The sequence below is a fragment of the Tubulanus polymorphus genome, chromosome 10, assembly GCF_964204645.1.
Source record: "Tubulanus polymorphus chromosome 10, tnTubPoly1.2, whole genome shotgun sequence".
NCBI classification, from domain to species: domain Eukaryota; kingdom Metazoa; phylum Nemertea; class Palaeonemertea; order Tubulaniformes; family Tubulanidae; genus Tubulanus; species Tubulanus polymorphus.
The window spans coordinates 5,908,084-5,930,327 of record NC_134034.1 but is presented as its reverse complement, the minus strand read 5'-3'; the positions used below and the strand labels follow the sequence as shown (position 1 = coordinate 5,930,327).

Genomic DNA, 22,244 nt, shown 5'->3' with positions numbered 1-22,244 from the left:
ATTAATGGAAGGCCTTAAACTATTTAAAACTATCATGAAAGATAGGAATACTGTTTCCTATTTAGCATTCAATGAGTTGCCTGAATCCATTGATTTGTATGGAATGAACTTCACTGTGACTTATCATGCGCACATGAGCGGTAAAATTGGGGTATCTCAGAATGATTTCCTTTCCGATGTATAATCATCTTTTGATTTGACGTCGTATCTGCTGTTAATGTTCAACACAATAGCGTGTTCAATATTTTTTAATTTGGATCTAGGACACTATACATCATTCATTAAAGTGCAAGAAAATATGTATTAGCAATTAACCTTGTCATTTTGGTAAACATCATATTGGTCAACAATATTTCACTAACGAATTCCTCTACATTATCTTCATAGGTACCCACAACCATTTATTTGACCCTACATATGATCCCTGAACTGCCCAAGCCTTTTATACCAATTCTTTGCTCAAACTCATTTCTAGTACACTTTCATTCAAGCAAGTTTCATATGTAGCTAATTTTGTGAGTTGAAATAATTTTGTTCACATCATTTATGCCAACTCACTGGTAATTTAAACAGTGACCATTAAAAAGCATAAATCAAATGTATTTCAACCATATTGCTCCTGATATTCCATTGCAATATCACTAAGCCTCTCTTTGCCTCAGGAAATGCTTATTATTGTCGCCGATAAAACGTCGTCGATTGAATTAACCCTTTGGGGAGAAAGTATTGAAACTATACAAAGCGAATCTTCATATCGATTCACCAACGTTTCAGTGAGGAACTATCAAAACATCAAATCGTTGACAACTTCTCCAGGAACCCAGTTCGTACCGATTGCAAACATTCCTAACATCACTTTTGAATTGCCTCTACCAGAAGAGCACGTTATTGTGGGGGAAATAACGCACATCAAGATCGCGAAAAATTATAACTGTGCTGCGTGTAAAACAGTAATGCCTCTTCCTCCAGGGAAAATTAAATGTCCTTCATGCAAGATGAAGCAGTTACAGGCTAATTTAACTCCTTCAGTTGTTGCTACAATGCACATCAATAATAATCAGATTCGTTCAACAACATTCTCAGTGACTTTTTATCCTCATTAGGCAAATCTCAATTGATTGACCACCCTGATCAACTTGAGGATTTTCTCCTTACATGTGGAAAACTCAAATTTTCCATTGGTTCTGAAAGTACTGTTAACACTATACAACTTGAAACCATTGTGTATTCTTCTTTACCTATGCATGTTGCTGCTACCGCTACCCATTTACCATCATCAAAAAAATCTCCAAAAAACCAGCTCCTCTGGCTGACAAATCTTCAAAGAATTAGGTCAATTGTTTCTTACCAAAGCTATGATACTTATGGGTCCTGCTAAAGTACGAAACTACGAAATATGAAACGAAATTACGAAATATGGAGCGAAATTACGAAATACGAAACGAAATTACGAAATGGAAATTTTTTTGCCAGTAGTGTTAAAATACGAACCGAAATACGAAACGAAATGGTCACATTTCAAACACACGCCCATACTATGGTCAAAGCTCGTTATGACGCTACGGGACTGTAAAAATCTCGGCGGTGCATGTAAATGATCTTTTGAAAGTACCATATTCAAGAATTTATTTTCTTAAACTGGAGGGTTTTAAAAACGTCTACAATTAGTAGAAACTTGTAGGATGTTCTCAAAAACAAATAATGAATACGCTGCGCCATTTCCACGAACTCAGACGCGGTAAAGCATAGTGAAATGATAGGCCCTACACGGACTACATGACGATCTTTTTACCGCTTAACAGCGTAGTGAAGAGCAATTTGAAAAAAATTCCGGCCGTGAATTTTCTTTTCGAATCCGCATCCCCTGCAGAATCCAGACTTTTAAGCTCCTCAGCAGAGGAGAAACGAGGTATCAATTTTTTAGCCTAAACACTGCAGGATATATTTTAAGGCACACTTCGTTCTCTAACCCGTAATTTATTAATCGCTACCTTCCAGTTGTATATGAGCATACGCAGATCATTCTCCCTGATGGCATCGCTAAACTCAGTCGCGGCACGAAACCCTGCCACACTAGACCGGGTGCGCATGTTTAAGCCAGCTCCACGAATCCGCTGCTATAGCGCAAAAAATTACAAAATTTTCGTTTCGTATTTCATTTTATACTTTAGCAGGACCCGCGAAAAAAGGACCATTTCGTTTCGTAGTTTAGCATTTCGTATAGTATTTCGTTTCGTACTTCAGCATTTCTTAATTTCGTTTTGCATTTCGTAATTTCGTTGCATATTTCTTAATTTCGTAGTTTCGTACTTTAGAAGTACCCGATACTTATTGAGTACTGAGTACTACATTCTGTTGTGTCATTTTTCACAACCATGCAATATTTTAAGCAATTCGTGTCTAGTGTTACAGTCAGTAATTGCATAGTACAATTTTCTAGTTCCTGTTAATTTTCATGATACGTTGCAATACGCATTTTATGACTAAACTAGATGCTAAGTGTAATTTGGCTCATCTATTTCATGATTTAATTAGAAATTGATTGTCAAGTCGTTCGTCAGATCTTATCAATGTCAAGCCTAAAATGTCAACATTTTCTCGTTTATCGCTATGTTATCTAATCCAGATGTATTTCAGATTAATCTCCATTTGATAGTATGACACAATATTATATGCATTATATAAACAGGACAAATCGATCCGTCTTGATGCATATTGAAAATTGATGCATAAATTGTTTATCTACATGTAGTTATAAAGTAAACTTAAAAAAATAGCGTTAACTGCTCCATGATGGTTTTGCCATATTTTTCAAGTTGACAATAAATCTCAACTTAATTATTTAACTATAGAGAAAGAATGCTTATCTCTTCGTTCATTTCGAAGTGTACGTAACTAACGGTCTACCTGTCTATATTTTTATAGATCATAACCCTCTAGTTTTCTTGCAGAAGATTAAAAACAAAAACAGGAGACTAATGCGATGGGCGATGTTGGTGCAAAGTCACAACTTAGTAATTCAACACATCAAAGGTCGATATAATATTGTGGCTGATGCTCTATCGCGAGTGTAATCAATATAAAATGTATCATTATGAAATGTGCATTTTTGAGTTGTCTTGAGAATAACTCACTTTTGCAGAGGGCATGTTATATGGTTCATGTTAAATATGATACGATCGCTGATTCTGTTAATCATGTATTATGATACGTATGAATGGTTTCCGTCACTCGCAGGACTCGGTCACCTGACCTATTGGGAAGATAAAGGAGACCTGCGCATGACGTGGCCAGTTTTATAGTTGTTTCGAATAAATGTGAATGTAAAGAACGTCGTCGTCTAATAGTTTTCGTATTGTCAAAATTTGGTAATTTCTACCGTGACGCCATGAAATATCGGAGTTGAAACATGGACCAAAACCACTGGAAGATAAACTTAAAGCAAATTCTCAGCTCGTAAAAAGTACGTCTCATAACAAGTAGAATTAGATCTGCGTCAAACTGTTATTGCTGAGGACTTGTCTCATATCATCTTTGACGAAATTAAAAACATGCATAGAAATTGATTGGATCGAGCAATTAGAAAAATTCAAACGAGATTTAGAAGAAAGAGACAAGCGAAAAACACACATCATAATACACAATGCGAAGGGACCTTAAATTACTAACAGTATCGATCAAGAAAACTCTAATTGAATATCATATAAGACATAATAAAAGTATTAGGACTTGAAGGAAAAATCCACAAACCCCGGCATATAACACTGTTAGGTTAACGCAAAGACCATGGTACCCCAAGACCTTTACGGGTGATTTTTAGCACCACAGAAAAAGAAGGAATTTTGCAGGCATTCTTTAAACTACGCAAACGCAAGGATTGTGAATTTAAGATAGGAATAACTCCGAATTGGACACAAGAACAAAGACGCCAATACAAACAACAAAAAATGTGGTAGAGAGGCATGTCATATCACCAACAAAAGTCTGAGAGATGAGGAAGGTAGTACTAACGAACTGAAAATTGGTACCGAAAAGCTAGGAATAAAGAATATATTGAGAAATGATGTCAGGTATCAACCAGACGTTACGTCAGATGATGAATGGATTGACATTAACGCAAGTGAAACAACGGCGGCTCTTCAGCCGAGGAGTCTAATTCTACAGCCATATCTTTGCCATCCACACCACAGTACAATCAGGAAAACTTAAAAGCGCGTAGAAATAGATACAGAGAGCACTAGTATTTTCAACAGCAACACGAAAAAACTATTTTTATAGAAAATTTTAGACAAATCTTTGAAACGTTACGTAAGACTTATTTTATATAGCGGCACCCTCATAATGAACAGCAAAGAGAGGTAGTTTAAGTAGGTACTTATATCAGAAAGGACATTAAGACTCTAAAATAATGAGGCTGTCTGTACATGGGCCTATGGCCTTCTTTGTTGGTAAATAATGATATGATATGATATTGTATGCTCGTTGATTGAATCTAAACACTGTCGGATGTTTCAATGTTTCATAAAACGTCTAGTCAATCCAAACAACGCACAATCATAAATTCATTTCTCATTCCAGAAAGCAAAGCGAAGGGAAGAAGATTTACACAACAGGATCTCCTTAATGAGCATGTGATCTTCATGAAGGCCAAGACGAAGAAAATTGAAATGGAAATGTACCTCTTCATAAAAGAATCTGCATTGCGTATTCGACTGTTAAAATTGCGTATAGAATTTTCTTTATTTTTCAAAAGTTTCATATATTTGAATCGACTGGCACCTCTTGCAAATTTGAAATTTTGCCAGATGGCATAAATTCGTTAATCCTGAAATAAGAGTGAGGGTGTCTCTCATTACATTAGATTAATTGGCATTGATTTATGCCTAATCTAATTTAAAAGACTAGTTTTTAATTATGTCTAACAGGTGTGTCATTGAGGCACCACTTGTCCAATTAGTACACTAATATTTGAATTAATAAATGAGCTGAACAATGATATATTACATTTCTTCGAACCAATAATATTCAAGGACTTACTGTATAAAGTGGGACCATTATTGAAAACTTTCAGTAGACAGAGAATTGCAAACCGATCATCATCACTTCGAATAGACACTCGTATTAGCGGATCATTGATTATACAGAAGGATTTTTAAGAATTTAGATTGTACATTTAGATTATCCTGAACGCTCTAACTGTTTTACTGGGTAAGTACATAGAGATTATCATGATATATAATTGAATATAGAATTTAATTGCAGTAACATGGCAAATGATATATAACATATCATCTAAATATTTATGCTATATATTTTGCTATTTATTCTATATCTTTTGTGTAATGATGAACCCATTGAAGTTAAATTGCATCGTAGATTTTGGAAATTTCTTCAATCATGTATTAACTCCGATAACCCAGTATTAAGTTTTTGTGGCAATAGCAGTTGTCAGTAGCAGTTTAAATCATATTTCTAATAGATACAAATTTAACAGATTTCTATTCCAAACCAGTATTCCTGATATCCAGTTCTCACCATCCACAGTTGAATATATTGAAGCAGCCCAGCATATATTGACTTAGTTTATGTACTGTTCTATCCATCCCCTAACTTTCTATTCAGCCAAAATGAGATAAAAGACCTAATCAATTATTACTGTATCTATTAAGTCATGTAGCCTACATTTATATTTGAATCTATGTTCTTTAATTATTCAGTCTGTAAAAATGTTCTTCATGTGAATTTTTGCATTTTCGTATTCTTATCTTTCCTCTTACAGTCTGTACTTTTTGTACGAAATAAAGACTTATTATTATTATCATTATTTTTTAGAGATGGCTGGCAATAATGAATTTGGCGATGCATTCAGAGTACGTGAAAATTATACAGAAAAAAAACGTAGAACACAGTGGCTAGAAGGATTTAATTTTTCTCTCGAAATCGTTCGCCTCATAACGTCTAGTGATGGTTCCGGCATGATTTTGAATTTCTGTTCTCCATATGAACCAGACCGTGAAGTGTAAGCAAATTTTTGCAGATTTTCATCGGATTTATCGGGACATGATCTTTCATTTAGTTTTTCATATATGTTTTAGGAAAGTGTTTATTCAGGAAAGGGATGCGTATCACCCACATACCCTTGAGAGAGCCTTGGTTGAGAGCAACAACGAAATAGCAGGGGTATTGGTTCAAATGACGCCGATGGAACTACGCAGATACTGGCAGTTATCCATCCAAAAGTATTTTAGATCGTTTCATGTTGTGTACGGGTGAGTAGTTGAAAATATACCAGTACATAATGTCCATCTTCTATTGCTTTAAAATGATAGTTAGATAGAATCGCCGTATCGCTGAGAAATCGTGTCGCTCCTAACCCGGAAATAAGTTTTAGTCGATTTCGATCATCATTCAAATTCGCAGTATCTTTATCTTTATAGGCCTTGCCTCATTTGAACACCGAATTTAGTGATATCCATGAGAGATAATTCATATTGAATCGTATGTTCAATAGTAGAGAGGCCTGATTCATGTCCAAAAGCAAAGCCAAATCAAATAGTAGTCCCCTTTTAGACTTTCTGTTCGAATATCCACTTTTCTCTTTCAGGATATTTTTCGTCGTTTAAATTCCTACTGTACTCATAAAATAAGATATCGTCTCGTGAGGTAGGCTCAAAAATCAGTCATTTTTCAAATCGAAAACTTTTTCTTGGACTTTGAAATAAAAAAATTGATCAATCATGCATGTAACTTCAATAATTTCAGATTTTTCGTGGTCCTTCAGTGGCAGGCTGCCGTCGGGTGGGGCCCTTCAATATCGTCTAGTGAGGTAGGCCGAAAAATGTATTTCATACTAAAAAGTTCTCCTCGGGCTAAAAATTCCTTGATTAAGCTGTACTTTTGTTTATAATTTCAGATTTTTCGCAGTCGCAGTGTCAGTCTATACCAAAAAGTTAAAAATTCCTTGATTAAGCTGTAGTTTTTTGTTTATAATTTCAGATTCGCAGTGTCAAGAGTCCAACCGCAAGTGTTGATATTGATATCGTTTAGACTGCAGTCTAGCCATATTTTTAATTTAGTCAGGTGAGGTAAACCAACAATTTAATTTCGTATGCTAAGTTGAAAAACCATCTCATGCTTACAAATAAGCGGTTACTTTGTTACTTGAATTGGCATGATTTCAATTTCAGAATGGCAGAAAATTTTGACAGGAAAGTTGGTCAAGGCAAACGTAAGCTTTATTATGGGTCCAACCAGAAAAGTAAGAAAAATAAAGCTAAAGTAAAAAAAATGATCGAAGCAAGTACGTATATCAATACAATTCTTTTTATGTCCCAGTAGTTTCATTCTTCACTCCCAAAATGCCAACTATGAATCATGCCTATGCCTCGGCTGTTCCCATTGCATTTTGCTGGCAAGTTAGTTATTCATGAATAAGGTATACATTTTCGATTTTTGATTTGTAAGTATATTTGTTAAAAATATAATCTATAGCTGCATTCAAATGAGAGTGAAAAATAAACTTTGGAATTTGTTATTTAAATTAAGTTTATTTTCTGATTGAATAAAAACAATAATTATATTTTCTGACTTTTTAAGTTCTGATTTATTTTTCAAAAAGGAACTGATTTCTAAACATGCTCTGAATCAAAGTATCTAGGGATCATGAAGATCTTAAATGGCAATTCTCAAATAAATGTGTTTCGTGTATAGTCTACTCCTGTTGTGCCTATTAACCCATTCCCCCCTAAGCCAATATCAGTATTGAAACATTAATACGAGTCTCGTATGTATTCTTGGAAAACAGGCCTCAGGTTTACAATGTATACAATGCACATGTTCATATTTAAGAATTGTTCAGAAAAAGGAGGTGAAGTAATTATATTATGATGACTGCCAGTGAGTGAGACTGAGAATTTGAGGGTTTATGAGTGACAACAACCCACAATAAAAAAAGGGTAGAACTCTCACCACTATTCCATTGGCATTTATTCTGGATTGTTGTTAACTACAAACTTAAGAACTCAAATGAACCCTAGCAAGTGTAAAGACACAATGTTCTACGTATAATGTTATTGTGGGTCTTATATTTGAAATGGAAAGAAATTATGATAAAAATGGTTAGGTAAGTTGAATTATATTTACTAACTGGTGACTAATACTTCCTATTTATGAATATATGGATTAATGAGAAAACAACAAAACTAAATTAATTAGTACCATATGTACACTTCCATTGATCTTTTATTTCAACTGATAATGATCGACATTGGTTTATAAATGAAGGGACTCGTATGCATGAAAATTAATTCATTGAAATTGATTGTATTTTACCATCTATTGATTCAATAGGAAATGCAAAATGGGGAAATACGAGCCTATTGAGTGAAAGTGTGTCTAGCCAGTTTTCTCCTCAATCGCAAACTTCATTTGACGAAAAAGAATCAAATATTCAGCCTCCATTTACCAGTACTCCATTTACGTCCCCTGTTATGTATGTACCAAGTACCAACGTTGAAACATCTGTACCGACCTATCATTTCAAAGAGGATCGCAGCTGTCAAACGGAGAACACCGCAACTGAAAATAAACAAGAAATTAAGATCAAACTACTTGAGTCGAAAATGAGACGGATAGAAAGTGAGGAATTGGTTTTGCAATCAGAAAATGTAAATTTAGCAGAGCAAATCAAAATTAAAGATCAGAAATTAGAAGAGTTACAAAATCAGATATTGCAATACGAACAATATGAATCTCTAATCAGAAATAAAAGCTTATTAGAAATATGCGGAGGAAATATGAATAGCATCTTCGATGCTCGTCACTTAACGAAGTCTCGCCCTGAAAAGTTTTGCAAATTGAGCATCCCTAATGTCCCATCATCAGCGGCAAGTTCCCAAACTCTAGAAGCTCGAGCATTGACAATGAAAAATGTATTAGACACAATATCAGCTAAACCAATCAATTCATATCAGAGCAGCATCACGCTTTCAACATTTCTATCACACAATCCCAAATTATCTAAATCTGCAATAGACCATTCTCAACAATTACATCTACTCAAACCATTAACCGCATCGCAATCTGTTGAATTAAAACTTGCTCTGCGTCTGCCGATGAGACGACTTTTCGACTTGAAACGGGTTCTAAAAAGCTATGGAACGCCAATCTTTCCATCTGCAAACAAAATCCGACAAGAGATCTTGCAGAGGGGAAAATCTTTCACCCCCTATATCACTGTAGGCCAAACAGAATTAGAAGTTAATTCGAGAACCCATGAAAAAAAGACAGCTCCTCATGCAACTCTGACTAATTTGAAGTTACAAATTCAAAGAACTGTACAAAATCTATCTGACCGAAAGAAAATGAGTTTTCATCCAAATTTTCACAATGAAGTTTGGGTCAAAGTGGGTATTGACAAGGGAGGGGGTAGTACAAAAATGATATACTCGGTTATAAATGGGGAAGGGAACAACAGTGCAGATGCCAGCGAAATGATTGGCTATTTTGAAGGCACTGATATTGTTGAGAATATGAGAACGGTATTCGGGATTTTCAAAGATGAAATCGATGCTAATGATATCACTATATCAACAATGATTGATAATAGAAAATTAGATTTGCCTGTTAGGATGTTCCTCATTGGGGATTATGCATATCTGTGTAACTGCATGGGTCACCAGGGGCCCTCGGCTACCTATCCCTGTTTATGGTGCCAAGTAAAACTTGAAGATCTTAGGAAAAAGAACAGAACACCACACAATCCATCTTCCCATCCATATCAAAACCGTACTATCGCATCATATCTCGAAAATTCATCAAAATCACCACAATCATTCGGCCCAGAAACCTTGAGTATTTCATCATCAATGCTATTCAAACCATCAGACATGCTTCATCTCGTTCCTCCAGTTCTCCATATTTCCCTAGGATTAGGCCACTGTTTCTTTGAGATGATGGAAAACAAGTGCAAAGAACACGACCAGACAAACTTAAGGGAATCGAACCCTGAATTAAACAAAAAATGGCAAGACCAATCAGAAGTAGTTTCAAAATTAAGACTAGAAATCGAATCGAAACAATTGTCTTTTGAATCATCCAGCCAATTACTTAATCTCATGAAAATTTCCCACCGTAAAGGTTCATCGGTAATTGACTGCACGGCATCCATCTGCTTCATTCGCTCTATTGAAAATGCAAACCCAAATGAATATACATACTGCGTAGATTGCAACTTACCCTTTCATAAACAATGCGTATCGAATCCTGATGAATTTAGGTGTATAGAATGTTTTACTGGTCGCAAACCATCAGCAGATTCTATCATAAAAAAACAAAACATCATCATCACAAAGCTAAAAAAAGACATCTCAACTTTGAAAACACAAATAGCCCCGGAACAATCTCTTCTGAATGAAATTTTCAAAGAAATTAATAGTATTCAAGGACCGACCCAAAAAAAACTCAACAATATCCTATCTGAGATTGGTATTGATCGACAGGCCTACCATTCGAATAGTTTTGTCGGCAATCATATCCATAAAATGTTCAAAATCGATGAATCAAAAGGAATCAATAATCCGCGTAAATTATGTGAAGCACTAGAATTTGACCCAGCTACTCAGTCATTATTCCAACTTTTGTTTGAGAAATTTCACTCAATCTATACATTATATACGGCAAACCGTTTCCTTGAAAATTCTGAAGTTGAAGAACTAGGTAGGCTTTGTGATGATTTCGGTATGTGGTATCCGAACGCGTTTCCGGACACAAACATCACTCCGAAAATGCACATGCTAATTTATCATGTACCAGAATTTGTTCGTGTCTGGAGGACAATTGGCATGTTTGGCGAACAAGGACTGGAATCTAAACATGCTAGTGTCAATAAAGATGGACGAGTTTATTGCACTATAAGGGACAATATTCTACGAACCAAGTTAATCTTCATTAATCAGGGTCTATATACTACGAAAACGCTAAGTATCGAAACTGTTCCACGCAAATGTCTGTGCGGTGGATTTTTTATAACTAAACAAAATGAACGAAAATGTCAAAAATGTAGTAAGAGCTAAATTTTCAATCAAGTACCAAACATCTAGGCCCTATACTTTGTTATGTGCATTTTCGGAGTGATAGTAATATTTTCACCGTGATGTCTGACAGTAGAGAAGTGGATGGGAAATGGGCAACTTTATGGTTTTTAAACCATAGAGTTATGTTCGGGTTTATTCCCTCCCGCTCGCTCTACTGTCAGTCTATTAACTATTAATGTATTCTGTCTATCTATGTCTGTCTGTCTGTCTATCTATCTGTTTGTCTGACAGTAGAGAAGTGGATGGGAAATGGGCAACTTTATGGTTTTTAAACCATAGAGTTATGTTCGGGTTTATTCCCTCCCGCTCGCTCTACTGTCAGTCTATTAACTATTAATGTATTCTGTCTATCTATGTCTGTCTATGTCTGTCTATATATCTGTTTGTCTGACAGTAGAGAAGTGGATGGGAAATGGGCAACTTTATGGTTTTTAAACCATAGAGTTATGTTCGGGTTTATTCCCTCCCGCTCGCTCTACTGTCAGCCGTAGCCTATAGTCCTATACGAATAAAGTAAACAATTAAGATATAATCTGCTTACCAGTTATTACTTCGTACATGGGGCAGGGAGGTTAAAAAATCAGAATTTCGTGCTTACGTCTGTTCGTAGGCCTATGAGATATTGACTTACCGAGATATAACTGTGGCCACAGCCACATTATCAGCCAAATCATCTTTCCTGTTGGTGAATTCCATCCTTTTCTTAAAACATGAAATTCTGGTCCACTTATTTTCGACTGGAAAGTCTTTACGGCATAGCCAATCTGAGTTCAGTCCTGGTACAGTCTGCAATAGACCTATATTCGGATAAAAATTCATGTCACATATTCTGCCGAAACAGCTTCGGTGCATTAGGCCTTTTCATTTCAAAGTATCAGCATGAACTTTTTAGTATTGTGGAGCTGCGGTGACCTACGGCTACTACACCAGGTCCAGTCCTCCAGGACAGGAGGTCTTTCGAGTATCATTTTACTATTGAATGTCGAATTATCTGCCATTATACAAAGAGAATCTACCATACCTATTTATCATTTTGCGTAAAGAAATGGTTCAGGTGGTTTTGGTAAGCTACAAAGTCAACTAAAAGCCTACACACGTATCAGCAGTACTTACTGTCAGCTGGTCAGTCGACTCGAGAACCCGGAAATAGAACAGAAATATTGCATTTCAGAGGCAAATACAGCATCTATCGTACGCATTTACACCAATTAAGCCATCGTTATCTTCCTTCATCTGTTGCCAATATCAAATATGATATCGTATGCACATAATCCAGTGTTATCCTGTGAAATCTTTGAATTTGACGTCAAAAATTATTGAAAACATCGCCGACGGCGGCCATTTTAGGAAAATCACCACCAGGAGGACCACTGCGTATTTTTATAATGAAATATGATTTTATCAATCTAAAAACCACAAAAACAGATTTCCTGAATGAATATCTGTTAAAGATTTAGAACAATGATTGAAAATTCATATTATGACACACAGCGCAGCGCAAAAATATAATCAGCAAGTTCACGCACGGTAACTAAGGACGCGCACGTACGCCACTGTCAAGGGTCAAGGTCAAATTCAGCTGAAAGCTTGTACACTCGTGGATGGTGATCAGGATTATGCAATGCTATTGACGTATGCCAAGAAAGTGAGTAAAACATATTCTATGATTGAAATATTATTTCATCGAATTAAATGTAAGATGATATCATTCATTTTAAAAAAATCAGTTATGTATAAGTTGTGACTTTTTGCAGTTCAGAGATACAATTGGACTTAATGCAACAGATGAGGAAATTATGGCACATTTTGAGAATGTAGTCTTGAAATCAGGAGTTTTTGCTCATCAGCTGAAGAAAGATAGGTGCCATGACTCCATCTTCTTGGAAGTTTTAGAAATTGCGCTTGGCACTCTGGCAAGAGATAAGGTATGCATATATACACAAATTTTTGATATGTTTTTGGTAGTATTTTGGTATTTTTTTGCTAATTTTGGCGTGTACTTTACTACTAGATAAGTTCTATGATTAAAGTGGTTTCGTGCCATTTTGGAGGAAAACAAATGGATACAGGAATAGCTGTGCGTATTACGGAATTTTACAAAATAATGAAGGATCGTCAGAGTCATGTTCGCTTCACCCAGGCACAGCTTCGCAAAGATGCAAAATTGATGGGTGGAACAACAGGAACAACCAGATTTAATAGAAGAACCCTTTCTGCAACAACTATACCAAAAGACAATGTTCCTGAAGACCTATTTAAAAGAATTGCTGGTAAATTCTTATATTCCCTCTATTTTTCTTTCTTTTTGGAAAGTAAAAATCTTTGAGTACATGTATTATGAAGTACATTCATGTTGTAGAATCAACTGGTCATAAGATATCAGCAGATGAAGAAAACAACACAGTAATAACTACAGTCGAGAATTTGGACGAAAGCAAAGAAAACAACAACACAGTAATAACTACAGTCGAGAATTTGGACGAAAGCAAAGAAAACAACAACACAGTAATAACTACAGTCGAGAATTTGGACGAAAGCAAAGAAAACAACAACACAGTAATAACTACAGTCGAGAATTTGGACGAAAGCAAAGAAAACAACAACACAGTAATAACTACAGTCGAGAATTTGGACGAAAGCAAAGAAAACAACAACACAGTAATAACTACAGTCGAGAATTTGGACGAAAGCAAAGAAGAAAACAACACAGTAAAAACTTCAGTCGAGAATGTGGATGACAGAATTTTTACCGATTTACATGATGCCCAGGATCTAGGTAAGAAAGTTCTCATACCCGTACTCTAATGATGCATAGTTTTGTAGAAAGAGATGAAAATTCTCTAATTACTACGCATCTGTTATTTATATACATATTTATCATTAGTATTTATCTTATATTTACAGGTTTCGATGCACTTGCTATCAATTCGCCAATAGCACTCCGAGCGAAAAAACTTAAACCAGAAGGTAATGAATGATAACTGAAGAATATGTCACTTAACATAGATTGAATTATATATTTTATTTAGTTTCATAGGTACGCTATGCTTTTATCATATGGATATCACCAGTTGCTTCTCAAGTTGGCATGGTGTCCCTGGACCCCTAGTTAGGGGCTGTCCATAAAAGACGTCCACACAAAATATGGAAAATTTGACCCCCCCTGCCCCTATGTCCACATAAAATCCATATCACCTTGTCTACAAAAGGCCAAAAAATCAAACCCCCCTCCATCCTATAGCGTGGATGTCTTTTATGGACGGCCCCTTAGTTATTTCTCCTTATTTTTAGCACATATGCGAAAAACACTGCAATGTGTGGTGGCTAATAAAACCAGAAAACCCATTGAAAAAAAGAAACAATCAACGAAAATCAAAAAATCACAAAGCCATTGCTTCTGTGGAAAGGTATTTTACTTCCGCGTTCACTTGACGACTCGGAATGATGACAACGACAGCAGAGTTTATGCAATTTAAGGTGAGAATCCACTAACCAGGGAATGTTAAGCCTAGCGCACATCGACAAAGCGACTGGAGACAACTAGTTGCTAGTGAGCGAGTACCCCGCGCACATCGAAAATTTAGTAAAAACCAGCAACTGCGTGGCTCATGCCGGTCGCTAGGTCCATAGCGCACACATCGACAGCAACTGAGATGTGGTTTAGCAAATATTCTTGAGGGCATCACAAGTCACATGACAAATAGCTTTGTTTTAGTCAGTTACAACCATGCGTTGTTGATTATGGAGCGCTCACATCGACGGATATGAGAGCAACTGAGTACAACTAGTTGCTCAAAAGTAGAACATGAGCAACTGGGTGGAACTGGAGATAGATGGACGCTAACCAGTCGTAAGCTCGTTCACATCGACAAATTCGAGCAACTGATTGTATCCAGCCAGTTGCTTTCATGCGCCGAAAACTACCTGGCAACTAACTGCAGTTAAGGTTACCTTTCCACTGGGTGGTGCTATGATATGAGTACATATGTTAGCAAATGAGTACTCGGCAAAGCAATGATCATTGTTGGCTACCTACTTCCTTAATGCCTAGCCTTTTGGGAGATACGCCTAGAATAGATTTAGGCCCTTAATGTAGTGTTTAGAGCCATTGGAAAGCCTTAGTAGTTAGTAAGGGACTGGTTTACACTTATGTATACGACTATTTATTTCGATTACTTTCTTCCCAGCTATCAATCGTGGAATAAACTGGTCACTACGGTCTTCAATTCCTTTGCCGATTCTTGCAGCTGGTGGGAATATATTTTAACCACAGTGTACGTTTCAAATTAAGCGTCTCAGATGCTGTATGTACTTGACGTTTTGTGTAGGCCTAATTGTTTTTTTTTCTAATGTCATGTTTAAATATTTGGACCAGTAATCAGTCGTGCTAGTGTACATGCAGAATTTGATTTATTGTTATTATGGGATGATAGTTCACGAGCATCAAGAGTCCTACGATATACCCTTGATATGAAGCTTTTAAAAGTCTATCTTTTAAAGAGACTTGTTTTGGAGTAAACCGAATAGCCCTTAAAATACCAATACCACATGGCTTAACGGTCGGTGTCTATGCTCTACGATATAGTAGTATATCTACGATATAGTAGATGTTTCACGACAAACGCATTATTTAAATATTTATTATACTTTCTTTCACTCCTCTATTACATAACTGAGTAATTCTTACATTAGATTGCTTAATTACAGGTGGAAACCGGTCAGATGGCATGAAAATCGACTGTGGCTGACTAATTGACGCGCGCAGATAAAGTGTTGAGGTTTCAAAAGATGTCGCCAAAATGCTTGTATCATCAGGGGTAGACCAATTATCCGAAGATAAATGAAAACTCCAACTTGTTGATCGTCAGTTGATTTAGCTGTAATTATTTCGTCTGGATCAATCGACACATAATTCATTTCAAAATCTGTGTTCAGTAGAATTTCTTTCAATAAGATAAGAATCTATTTGTCTAATTTTTTACTAATGTATTCAGGAGTGAATTTTAATTTATCCCAAAACCAGAGAAAGCATTCTTCAAAAATTTAGAAAGTCCTAGACTCATTATAAAATTCTGTGAAGTCATTTAAAGTCTTTTCGAAACAAGCCAAGGGCTCAGGTGGCTAAAATTCAATTCCTCACTGTCCTATAATGCAGAGTACGACGGAGTTGACACACTGAAAAACGTTGCGCTGTGTAAGTATAATTTGGATAAGTCAGCAATATAATGACGGCCCTGCCCCGCGCGCTCGATCTGAGACATAAACAGGTTGGACTGTATTGCTTCGATGCTTTGACAAATGGACTCCTAATATCCACATATCCAGCATAATGTTGACCCAGGTTGCGCTTCTTAGCAATAGTCATATGTTATGGGCTAGAATTATTTCGATGAAATCTTCGTACGCTTCCCAGTTCGACATATGAACCAATTAGGCAGAAACCCGTTATCGGTGCTATGCAGCTATATTTGTTTTTATATTAATTTTGCACCGATTTAAAGGATTGATAAGTAGGCCTATTCTCGAAAATTGAGCTTTAAATCGGCGAGAACGACCGCCATCGCGACGTTTATGATGTCGTTGCACACATGCGCAGTGAGGCAGGGACGCGTCAATTATATCATAGGGGAAAGAGCAGCTTTTTGTTGCCAAGACACCAATCAAAAATAATTAGTTCTATCTACTTGTTTAGTTGTTAAATATTTTCCAGCAACTGCCGCACGCGTCAATGTGGTTTGGAAATTATCTGGACCTATGATAGCACAACCATTGCGGTCGGCCCGCGTAGTGAAACACGTGTTGGCAATGTATCTTCCCAATAAAAAAAAATCACCCAGATCACATGGTATACACTGCCCATTTTCATAAAGAGATAACAAACACGAACAAAATGGCATGTATGTACGCCGAAAATAAAGCGAAATATCCCAACAAGATCGACGTCAATAGAAAATAAATAGACTTGTCCGTAGGTAGTTAGTTAAAGGCTGGCTTATGTCGACAAGCAACGCGACGCCTACCGACTCCTACCGACGCAACTGAGAGCAACTGCGATCGCAGCACAGCTTATGTCGATTGCGCTCCGATTCGCAGCAACTGATGCCGACTAGCGGCATATGATATCCTCCCAGTTGCTTCCCTGCTTATGTCGGTTGCGATTACTAGCAACTGCAACGGCTCAAATGGTCACGTGATAAGCATTTTGAGAATAAATTTGAATTATTAGGAAATATATTTCTATTAGAAAAGCTATTTCTTTAAGACTTTGATCTTTCTGATTCTATTTTGAATACAACGTACTAGCGACATTATATAAAGATGGCCGCTCACACCATAATTATACCAATTTCGTTTCTAGATCTTCGGTCCAGTCCCCTGCCGTGCTGAAGGTTTGGTTTACGTTTTGAACTACTTGAATTTGAAAGTTTAATTACGAATGACGCTAACTAGCGGTGAAAATTTGTACTATGCATATGCGGTCTCTCATTGGCTGGAACCCCTGCGCTCAGTTCCGTCGCGTCGCAGTTGAGCTTATGTCGGCTGCGATCGAAAGCTACTGTCCGCCTGTAGGCCGGAGTAGAACATGGGCATAGAACATAGAATATCTAGCCGGATACGGCTTGCGACGAGCCAGCTTATGTCGAACCGATAGAGCAGCAACTGGCGGCCTCTCGTAGGCCGCTAGTTGCCGCTAAGCGGCGATAAACCCAGTTGCGTCGGTAGGCGTCGCGTTGCTTGTCGACATAAGCCAGCCTTAAGAGTCGCGACGAGAGTGGTCCAGACACAGGTGAAAATTTGCTGGAAGAATTGCCAATAAGCTGAAGCAAGAAAAAATGGCTATGAAAAACGTGACAGCGAAAACCTCTTGCGGACTCCCTCCAAAGTCGTTGGACGAGTCAACTTCGACGATAGTCGAACTTTTTTTACGGCATGGGATGGAATGTCGAAGTCAGATGCTTGCTCCTGGTTACATAAAATCAACGACTCCGTAAAATACCCGAAACTCCGCAAATAGCCTCGACACTCTCTAAACACTCTTTTTTCATGGAAAATTACCTGAAAGTCTCTCTCAACATTCTAGCCCACGAGACCCTGACCAAATTACGCCCGAGTGCTCATTCCTTAGCTGTTAAAACGGGCCGGTATACCTCCCCTACTTTGCCCTTGTTTCTCCCAAATTAGAAATGACCATAATCTATGACCATAATCGCCCCTTCGTTTCAGTATCTTGATTTGATTTAGTCATTTTGTCATCAGGGGGCGGGGACTCAGAAATTGCTAAGATTATATTCAATATTGTGAATGATTTTATATCTAAACGTGACAATCAATAGTAATCGCTCAACTTTTTTATTTTTATTGTTTGTATTTTTGTAAATGTGATTAACATAATGTGATTAACATAAGTAATCAACTGTTTGTACTGTTCAAATGTGTTTTTTTTTCTCCTGTTATTTTACCATCAGTGTCAGTGTCTCTTTGTCTTTTGCCATGTCTGTCCCATGTATAAATCTTTGTAATTATACGGAAGCAATAAATCTTGAATTGAATTGTTGGTACGACTGCAGCTTGGGTGTCCCAGAGGAGCATATTTGTTAGTTGAAATCATGTAAATGGAGAATGTTGATTTTGTAACATGTAAATAATGTTTAATTGAATTGGATGAGTTTTTAATTAGTAGCGCCACCAAATCGTTGTACTGAGTTATAGTAGACTTTGACTTAGTGTAATCGACTGTGATAGCGTGGTACCTTGTATATGTACTGTGTGTTGAAGACTTTGATTTTAGTGTAGACATCGTGGACATCGTCAACGTGGTACCTAATTACTATGCTTTATAGTATTATTGACTTTGATTTTAGTGTAGACAGCGTGGACATCGTCAACGTGTTACCTTACTATGCCTTAGAGTATAGACTTTGATTTTTAGTGTAGACAGCGTGGACATCGTCAGCGTGGTACCTTGCCTTATAGTGGACCTTGATTTTAGAGTAAACATCGTGGAAATCGCGTCAACGTGGTACCTTACTATGCCTTATAGTGTAGACTTTGAATTTAGTGTAGACAGCGCGGACATCGTCAACGTGGTACCTTACTATGCCTTTTAATAGACTTAGATTTTAGCGTGGACATCGTCAGCGTGTACCTTAAAAAAGTAAGTCGACTTTGATTTTAGTGAATGAGTTATATTTTTGGTGTTATGTATACTGATGATATTTACAGTGTAGAGATCGTGAACAGCGTGAATTATACTTAACATTTTAAATTAACTTAACATTAACCGGTGGTCCGTTGTATCAAGATAAAATGCTCACTCCTATTATGCCTACACCTCGCCCTAACCCTAATCATTGATCAAACCAACTATCTAAACATGACTGAATCCTTAAATATAAAATGTTAGCCGTAGGTTTTATGCTAATTAAGAAAACTGCGCAATTTATTGATTGGATCTACACTACGATATATGTATTTATTCTAATATTTCAATAAAAAGATTAACTTCTTGAAATCTATTCCAAATCGTTCTTATCTGTAAATTCACTCAATCTATTGACTCAGCGGGTGCTTAAGATGAGTTCTTAATAGGACAGATCCATTTTTAGCGTGGTGATAATACAGGATCATGATGTTTGAATGCCAAAATAATGTCCTGGTCGAATAAATTCATATTTGTTGACTGTATGTCCGCGTATGTTCAGGTTTCAAAGCTGAATCACGTTTGACGTTTACACAGTGGTTGCATATTAGGTTCAATTCTGTCAATGCATTTTATTATATGTATCAGTATTTCAATTTACTACAATTCCCATCATCCTAGTGAATGGCTTTGCAGAAAACCCGTCATCGCTGCTTTGCAGCTAATTTGATATTTTTAGGTTTCGTTTAACCCGGATACCTTATGGATAAATTTGGTATCATGCGAAAGCTTAGTTACTCATCTGTAGGTTATAGGGTGTTGTCATCTTGACAACTGGTGCAGTTTCCCGTAAAACTCCAAGGCAACAACGTCATTCATTTCAAACATCAACATTGTCCTCGTTATACCCAGGTTTCTCGAAAAATATAAATGCTAGCTGAAAAATTCTGTCTCCACGGGGCGACAGATGGAACAATAAGAGGCCGTTGCAACTTTTTTTTCAAAATGGTTGTCTTCACTGAAAGATGTTTTTCTGGTTTAGAATTCTTCTAGTTCTTCCTTAATGTAAGTATGCATTATTTGCATTCGTTAACCTATATGCATACATTTTACTTAACAATTGTCTACTGATTTTTATGACATCCAGTTTTATGATTAAATGAAAACAGCAAAAGTTATTTTCAAGAACAAGCCTATTTCCTGATTATTTGAACTGCACAATTTTACTAAAAAAAGTGTAGTAGAAGAAATTTGGAGAAGAACATAATTTGAAACTGTCCATATCATCAATCTATTTAATCTTAATATATTTGAACTAATTTAAAATTCAGCTCATCTAAAAGCATAACTATAGGCCTAGAATTGTTTGAACAAAAATCAGCCATTTTTACTATCAATATATATCATACTCTAATTTTAGATATTCGACATGGTGATCACAAATCCCTTAACGACAATTTCTATAAATGCTGGTTCGATCCGTGAAAAAGTCCACCGTCGGAAATGTGTGCTATGCCAAAAAGCAGACTCTGTGGATATCCAACAAGCAACGCCAACTACATATGTTGTCCTCAGAAAAAGTGCTGAGCAACGACATGATCATACAAACGTGATTTATCTAAGCCGAGTTCACACGACAACTAGTTAGGCCGTTCTAAATGGGTCCGTACCTGGTCCGGTCTCAATTTAGACCGGACCAAATTTTGGTGAGCGTTCACACGGCGTTTCGACACGCGGTGATAAAATCGCTCGGCACCGGGCCCATAAGATGTCGCCATCTGCTAAAATAATTAATTGCACCTGGATGAAGTCTTGCTTCCAGATTCCAAGTAGAGCAAGACATTCTTCATTTGACCAATTCGATCCTCTGTCGGGTTTAGACATTTTTGCGAATTCGATTTTATTCTATCATGATGAAAATATCATTTAAACACGGTTCAAAGCACGGCAGTAAAACGGATGATGATCGCAATATACGAATACGAATTACGCTCCAAACATTTCCATTGAATAGGGAGGAAAAGAGTACTTTAAAATAAGTACATAAACGGTAATAAAAGCATCTAAAACTTAATAAACTGGACTCACACTCTACCGCAGAGGTTGCAACATCTACCGCAGAGATTCAGAATTACGATTTAGACTGGACCTGGTACCAGTTTCTGTCCACACAAGTATATTTAGACCGGTCCAAAATCTTGTCCGGACCTGGCTCGCTCTTTTAAACCGTGCCAAATTAGAACGGTCTAAACTAGACCGGTCTAATTTGGAACGGTATTTTTGCCCGTGTGAACGCTTGGTCCGGTCTAAAATTGGACCGAACCAAATTTAGACCAGTCTAAATTTCGTCGTGTGAACGCGTGTGAAGTCCGAAAAGCAGAACATTATCTACCACAGAAATTGCTATTGTTCCTATACCAGTCGAACAATTGTAGAAAAAGTTGTTAAACGAAGTTTAGAATTGAGCAGAAGTGTACCCTACAGAAATACACGCACAGCGTCCGAAACGTGAAAAAACTAACTGGGATGTATGCTTCTTTTGTGGCAAACAGTCTTACAAAAAAGAGAAGAAATTATGCACTGTTAAAACCAGGAAGAAAGACACTTTAAATATTTGGATGGATATATGAAAGCTGTGGGTACTGGAGTGTGTAATGGGTAGCGTAGTGTGATCTGTGTACATTTGCGGCCAGTACACAGATCACATTGTTCAATGGGGTTTGGTCCAGGACTCGCGAGATTTTCAACAACACGGAAGTAACGTGTAATAAATGATGACTTGAATTGCATGACTACCTACCACCCCTCATTATTGTTGGAAAACTAAACGTTCGGCACTGACTAAAAATTTGTAATAACATTTTAGAAATGGCCAGAATTTTAACTTAGGTTCTATCTCATTTTTATTTTACAATTGCGATTGGTATAATATTTTTTTAAACGGCCGTTAAGGCTTCATGTTTCGTCTGCAATTCACTGCAAATAGTTACGCAACTACGCACATTTCAGTG

General features: G+C 36.8%; 2 long non-coding RNA genes across 2 annotated transcripts; one reads left to right on the top strand and one right to left on the bottom strand.

The window, feature by feature from the left end:
* Positions 1-6,461: 6,461 nt before the first annotated feature.
* Positions 6,462-7,024, top strand: LOC141912364 (uncharacterized). Its single transcript, XR_012620149.1, has 3 exons — positions 6,462-6,663; positions 6,763-6,826; positions 6,997-7,024. It is a non-coding gene; the product is annotated as an uncharacterized LOC141912364 (long non-coding RNA).
* A 1,209-nt stretch (positions 7,025-8,233) lies between these two features.
* On the bottom strand, positions 8,234-12,434 carry LOC141912110 (uncharacterized). Its single transcript, XR_012620125.1, has 4 exons — positions 12,207-12,434; positions 11,725-11,890; positions 10,237-10,317; positions 8,234-8,577 (listed from the first exon to the last, which is right to left on the bottom strand). It is a non-coding gene; the product is annotated as an uncharacterized LOC141912110 (long non-coding RNA).
* Positions 12,435-22,244: the final 9,810 nt, after the last annotated feature.